Here is a 7,342-nt window from a genome sequence, read left to right as displayed (position 1 = left end):
GGGGGCCGCCGCGGGGGCCCGGTGCGTGTGCGGGGTCCCGGCGCGTGTGCGGGGTCCCGGCGCGCGCGGCGCAGGTGCGTGTGCGCCGCATCGCCGGGGACACGCGCTGCTGGACAGCGGCTCAGCCGGGGCGGCAAACAGGGACCCCTTCGCCACCAAAGACCCCCCCCCACTCGTGATTTCCCGAATTTGGGAAATTGCCGTGTTTCCCTCCTTCCGGCGGCTCCCCGCGTTTGGGCGATGCAGGGTTGCTTAGCCCCCTCCGTGCGACACGAGGCTGCGGYGGGCGGCTGCGGCGCGAGCGGGCGTTTAACCAGGACCGAGCAGGACAAGCGTCCCCAGCACACGTCGCTCCCCCAGGGGCTGCAACCCTGCGAGTATTTTCGGAGTTGCCTGCCTTCGGCCGCAATGCCCAGCTCGGAGCCGGGAATGCCGCTCATGTGCAAGTCTGTGGAGCGGCGGAGGGGCCRGGGGCTCGGCCGCGTGCCCTGCAGTTCTCCCGCGCTCGGGTGCGTGGCTTGGCGCGTGTGCAAGTCGGCCTGGCCCRTGGCTTGCATGCGTCCGCGCTCCACCTGCACCCAGGGGTCGGTCGCATGGGGGGAGACAGACGGGGAAGGAAGYGGGGTGATGAGTGCGGAAAGGACTGGGAATTGCTGCGCAAATCGCTGGGAATTGCTGCGTGGGCCGGCAGGACAGCAGGGACATCCCAACAGTCTGCAGCACGCGCCAAGGCCAAGCAGGCGCCCGGCCGYGACACCTCGCCGGTGATGCTCCACCGCTGCGAGACCTTCCCTGTTGCAAGCCTACCGCGACACCGGCGACACCCCCCACCTCGTTTTAATCAGCAAAACTCAGGCTTGCAGGATGCTGATTCCAAAAACGCATTCCCTTCTTTGCACGCTGCTTCGGCAGGTTTAAAGCCTGTTGCTGGGCGGGTAACTGCAGCRGGTGCGTGGCGCTGTGCGGGTGTAGCTGGCGCTACCGACCCAACACGCAGCCTTGCACCAGGGCTGCGCCGCTTTTCACCGCGTTGTGCACAGCCTGGTGCATCCGTTGCCTGAAACCCATGCGCATCGATGCTGTGCATGTGGAGCTTACAAAGATGAAGCTCGGATCCCTGAATCAATATGAACTTTCCAAAATTTTGCACCTTGTGGTTAATAAATTTGATGCAAACTTTGTCCTGGCCAGAGATCTCAAAGCCGCCAAAAACCGCTCAGCTCCAGGTCCCTGAGACTCRCTCGGGAGTTGCTTTGGACCGACCCCAGTGCCGTGCCGAGGATCCTGGCCAACCTCCATGCAAAGCACCGGCCTGGGCYGCCGTGCTCAAACCGGCTCTCCAAACACGGATCCTGACTGTGGCCCCTATGGAAACCATCAGGCTGTGAACTGTGCGCACAACCCGGACGTAGGCACCGTCTCGCGGGCAGGAATAGGTGAACGTGCCTAAAATACCGCACAGCCCCTGGTATTAAGAGACGTTTGGGAAATGGTGCTTATTGCAGCCATCCAATGCCTGGAAATAAAGAATGAACCTATTTTCCATTACTCTTAAATTCCCAGTTCTTAGGTCTCTGTCTACACACAGAGCTTTCAAGCCGTGGCAGAAATCTTCCAAGAGAAATATGGTTAAACAGGGCTCTTGGCAGGAAAAGGCTAATGTCTTTTGAAGAATGTGTGCAGATTACGCCAAGCTGTTATTAAAAATAAGTGCTGCACTGTTCCCAGTCTCTGCCTTCCCTGATTTTTCTAGTAGTAATTGCACTTCTCCAGGAAAGGTTTAGTGTGTACAGAGGCAAGCATTTTTTCCAGCATTTTTTTCCTTGTAACCATTCGCACGCAGGCCCATCCCGCGGGATTCGATGCAAACCTCCCATCCCGCAGCGCCGTGACACCTCGGAGAGGCCTGGAAACCTGCGCCGTGCCTGGGCGCAGCGCCCCYGCCGCGATTTGCCTTATTCTCCCCCAAAGTCGCTGCTGGGGGGYGCAGAGCCGCCGTGCCCGTGGGCACCCGGCACGCACACGCTCCGGCCTTCCTCCGCTTTTGCAGGATGCCCACGTCGCTTTTGGGCCGTGGGCTAAATCCTGCCTGCGGTTAAGCATCTCTTAACGTTTCCTCTCCAAACCCAGTGACTCAGCTGCAAAYGTTTCCCGGGATGAGGAGAGCGGAGCCGGGCTGAACCCACCAAGCAATTTCTGCGACGTGCCAGACTGGAAGCAGCAGCCGTGCTAACTCCGGATGGTTTAAAAACGCGGCAGCAAGGGGTGGCCTTTGGGTCTTTAAACGCCCGATCCAGGGCTTTCCTCCATTAAAGAAAACAGGATTTAAATAACCGGGGGGAAAAGTCTGTGCATTGAACCCCAGCCCAGGACTGGAGAGCTGCAGGCAGCAGCTAGGTGCCCGGTTAGGGACCTGCCGCGCTGCCGCTGCAGGCAGCTGCCACCCGAGCACGAGGGAGGGCTCAGGTTTTTGGGGGGAAAGCGCAGGGGATCGGGGCTCGCGCGCGCCCGGCGCCTCTCGGCCCGGCCTCCGGCAGCGCGGGGACCTCGGCCAGCCGCAGCCGCCCCCGGAACGGGTGATTCAGCACCTCCGTTTTGCAGAGCGAAACGGAAGCAATTAAACAGCAACGATCCCTCCCGCYGCAGCCCTCGACGCCGGCCTGGAAGGAGGAGGAGAAGCAGATAAAAAGATCGCAGGCGGAAGTTATTTGTCTAAGGAGAAAAGCGGCTAATTTCACTGTTGCTTCGCTCGTCTGCTCCGTCAGGGAAACCTCCCGTCAGCAGGAAACGGAGACGCCGAGGGAGAGGGGGCGAATCCAGCCCTAAGCCGCTGATCCGCCGCGGCCGCGCGGGACCCCGGTGTCTTTGCGCGGATGCGACCGTCACCGCGGCCGGTGCTTCAGGTGYCTCCTTGCCCGGCACCGCCGCTCCCTAAATCCCGGCAGGCTCAAGGCTGGCGCTTGCGAGCAAAACACCGGAAAGGTTTTTTCCMCATCTCTTAATTCCTGTGCAAAGGGTTTAAAATGGTTTTGTTAAAGYGCTTGCAGGGAAGCAGGAGAAAACAGCTTCGTGCACAAAACCTCCTGCTCAGAGAGGGGTGATTGATGCTGCTTAGCGCGACAGGGCATGGAAATATTTAGCATTAGGAAAATCTTCTCTGCCTGAAAATAATTTGTTTTCGCACTGGTGCTGAACACCCACAGGCYGTTTGTTGCAAGGTGGGAGCTGGTTCAGATGCTGCGAAACTCAAGCTTGGTCCCGCGCGGCCGCTGCCGGGGCGAGCCGTCGTCCCGCCGCTCCGGGGGGGAATAGACACCCTGCACGGCGAGGAAGGTGATTTATTAGCAAAGTAACGCCCGAGACTGGCTGGCTGTTTTCTCAGCCATCTCCCAGCTATTCCCTTGGACACAAGGGGGACTTGAGAATACGGAAGCTCTTTCATTCGGAGCCTTATAGAGATACATTTCTAAYTGGATTTTTGCTTGTCACAGTTGTTTTCAGTGCGGTTTGTAATTATTTGAGAGCGTAGCCCCGATCGTCTCCTCTGTCTCRGCGCAGACTTTTTTAATATTGTTTCCCAAAACTGAATTGTAAATTTGCKGCTTAATCCAATCGGAGGGGACACACAATGCCGTCGACTAGCAGGGCACAGCGAGGCAGCGTGATTCACGTTTCCCAGCTTCATAATCAATTTATAGTAATAATAGAAAAAGCCAAAGTAATATCTTAATTCTTTCCAGTAAGAAAAAAAAATTTTTTTCTAAGAAGCTGCACTGTGCTCATGGATATTTTATGAGCAGAAAAAGTGCTAAGTTCAATGAAGAATTTACTGCTTGCCAAACCAGCCTCTTGGCTTAGCAAAAATCCTCAACAGCGAGCCCATTGCCCAAGATGCCGGCACGCTGGGAAGAGGTGAGATTTATTCGGTAAGCTGGAGGAGGGCGAAAGCTCACCTTTAGCTCCGGTTTATAAYGGAAGAGGGTTTGCAGCCCGGGAAAATTCATCAGTATTGTGTCGAGGCAGACAACACTCGTCCGCAAACCCGCCGCGAGGCTGCTTTCCGCGGGGCCGACYGCCTTGCCGCGCCTGCCTCTTCGCTCGCCTCCGGCATCCCTGCTTCATCCGGCTAAATCACCTCGCCGGCTCCTTCCTCGCTGCGGTTCCCGCGCCTGGGAAAAGGCAGCCGCCGCGGTTCCCGTGCGCGGGAAAGCTGGCCGCCGTGGTTCCCATGCCCGGGAAAAGGCATCCCGCCAGCGCAGCAAGGATACTGTGCCGTGCCGACAGCTCCCGCGGCGCCCACGAGTGCCGCGATGCTAAAGGAGCCGGCAAATCCGGAGGCCTTCCCGGAGGAGCGGGATAGCGCCACGTCGGTTCGCTGCCGGATGGCCGGACTTGCCTTGCCAACCTTCGCTCGCCCGCGGAGAAGCGCCCTGTGCTCACGCCCCAGCGTCACGGGGGGGAACGGGGCCTCCCGTGCCATCGGCCGGGCTCCACGAGCTGCCCTCGAAACGGAATCCRTGCAAATAACCGACGTTTCCCTTCTCACGCCGTTCTGACGCCCTTCGCCTGTGAAAGGCATCAGTTTGGGCTGACACGAGGCTAAAAGCGCTGTCGGCATCCGGAAGGTTGGGCAAACTGAGTGGTAAGGAATCCGCTGAGGTCAAACAAAATCCCGTGCTTCCTCCCGCCTGGGTTTTTTCTCTCCCAACTTGATGAAATTGCCATGAGTTTAATTACATGTTTTGCAATTTTTTTTGGCCAAAATCATTTTGGCCGAAAAGGTTCAGCCACTTCCATCTGGTCTCTATTAGCTAATCGAAGCCCAAGCGGGTCGGATTCTGCCCTTCTCACTAGGGATATTCCCTTGCTCCGGGCAGCAAAACCACCGGAGCGCCGCAGTTATTGAGCCAATACTCAGACCAGGCACAAGCGAAAACTGGCACCTGAGAAAAGCGTCCCGGCATCCAGCYGCCGACCGGCGTGCGAAAGGCAGTGACCGTGGTACGGCCACGGATCAGCGGCCTCGAGCTCYGACTTTCCTTCCGGCCTGATCTGGGAATCCTGCCTGCTCTATTTAGCTGCTCCCGGAATTTGATTTATTATTTACATCGCTCCAGGGTGAGGTATGGCCTGGCTTGGACCGGCTCTGCGCGTAGCCGCGTGGTGCGGCGCGATCTGCTAACYGGCTGCTGTTTAACTGCAAACCCGAGCTCTTCGCTTCGAGCCTGCCGCACCCGTCCGTGGCCCCCGCGGACGCACCCACGCGCGCACCCGCCGTCGGGGGAGCGCTCTTAGCTYGCAAAGTCACGTTTCCCAAAGTCAGGAAACGCCGGACTTAAYGCTGCCTGTGCGCCGCGGTGCGGGTGCGTTGCGATGCCGCCTTTAATCCCTGGCCCCTYCTCAGCTTCTCCTGGCTTTCGACAGCTCTGGATAAAAATGCAATAAAAAAAAAAAAGACCTGTTGGTGTTCTCCTCCGCAGGCTGCGGGCGAGCGGCTCCCTCCCGCCTGGGGGTTTTTCCTTGCRAACCAGGAGCTGGCGGAAGCTCAGCGCTCGCGAGCGCCACGGCGAGGACCCCCGGCAGCCCCCGCTAACCACCTCCGCGGGGCGGGATGGCGTCGGCGGAGGCGCCGGCTCTCGGCACCCACAAGCTCCYGCCAAGCCTCCCGCTGCCGCTGGGTCGCGGCAGGAGTGAGCAGACGCGGCGGCGGTGGCCACGTCCTCACGGGTCCCTCCGGGGCCGTTGCGTGGCACTAATTAACATCTCAGGAAGTATATTTACCTAATGCCGAGCTGATTTCGCTAAGTAGGACATCCTGTCTTCAGAGGGCTTCACGGCACAGGGTGAGAATCAAGCGAGAATAGGCTCCAAAAGTGTTAATTTAGCAGCTGAGCAGACAGGGATTAAAAACAAGTCCCTGCTTTAGTCTTTGCTCTCGCTTTCGCACCTGAAATCCAAGTAATCATGCGATTCGGGAGTGCAAAGCAGCAACACCTCACCCCAGCGAAGAGCAAGACGCCGGCGCAGACCTGGCAGCGGCCGAACTCGTGCGAGAGCGCAGGGAAGGAGCCGGCGCCGGCAGCGGCCGCCACTCGTGCGACTCGCGCCCGCGGCGTGCGATCTGCATCGTCCCTCCTCGCAATAAACTCCCGCGTCACCGATTCTCGCCGCGTCACGTCGTATTGACAAACGCGCCTTTCCCACGCGCACGGAGCCCCGCGGTTCTCTCCGGCACGGGGCCGCGGCGAGGCCAGCCCYGCTACACCGGCTTCTCCGGCTCCTTCTCCTGCAAGGAGACGGTGACTCCGGGGCCTTTCCCCACCGTTCGCGCTGCGGATAGCCGGGAGCGGAGGCTGCRCCAACCCCGCAGCCCTCTGCCGCCGCCGCYGCTCTCCYGCCCYGGCGAGCGCAGCCTCCCCCGCGGGCTTTTGCTTTTGTGAACGTGCGGAAACTACTTGGAAAGCCCTAAAGCGGAGAAGGGGCGAGCGGGTGGGTGCTCGCCGGGGAGCGCCACGGTGCAGGCGAGCGGCAGCGGCGGCACGGCGCGTCGCTCCTTAGGGGGTTTATTGCCCCTGCCCCAAAACGCAGCCACGAGGGATGAGACACGCTGTGCAAATGCGCCGGCCGGGGCGCAGCTCAGTTGCGCTCGTGAAGCTACAGACGACCCGCGCAGGCCGCGGGAGCAGCGCGGGTGGTGCGTTACAGCTGCACGTTCAGCAGGTGCAGTTGCCCCTTCGCCCCTTGGATTTTGCCACTGAAAGCAAAACCGGTGTCCAGGCATCTCCTGGTGGCAGCTTCCCCTTCGTTTCCATGTTTTTGCAGCACCACGCGCACGGTGCACGCAAATACCTTTGGGCCGCGGCCCCCGCGAGCTCGGCGGGTGCTGGTTTTATTCTCATGGCCACGTTGCAGCGGCGCGGCTCGGGGCTCGCGGCACGGCTCGCGCGCGAGGGATGCTCCACGCCGGGCTGCTGGCTCTGTGCAACGCTCACCCACACGTAATCAACCCTGGGTACACACGGAGACGATTAAAAATCCTTCACGAGAAATTTTACTGAGCCTATAAATTATTCCGGGCGTTCTCCCCGGCCGTGACCATGCCGCGAAGGCTGGCGGCGGCCGGAGCGCGGGAATCCTTCCCACGCAGGGGAGGAAAGGGAATTTTTGTGGCTTCGTTTCGACGCGGTGCAAATAGAGAAAATTTACAGCGCTAAAACGGGCCCCGTGCTCCGGCCGCCCTGGACGGCGCGCGGGGCCGAAATCGCCCCGAACCGAGACCGGGGCCGGGCGGGGGCTTTGCTCCCCTCGCTCCCGTCTTGCGGGCAGCCGCCTTCCCCCCCCC

The sequence above is a fragment of the Apteryx rowi genome, unplaced genomic scaffold (genome assembly GCF_003343035.1).
Source record: "Apteryx rowi isolate R43461 unplaced genomic scaffold, aptRow1 scaffold_0, whole genome shotgun sequence".
NCBI lineage: Eukaryota > Metazoa > Chordata > Aves > Apterygiformes > Apterygidae > Apteryx > Apteryx rowi.
This window is presented reverse-complemented; position numbering follows the sequence as displayed.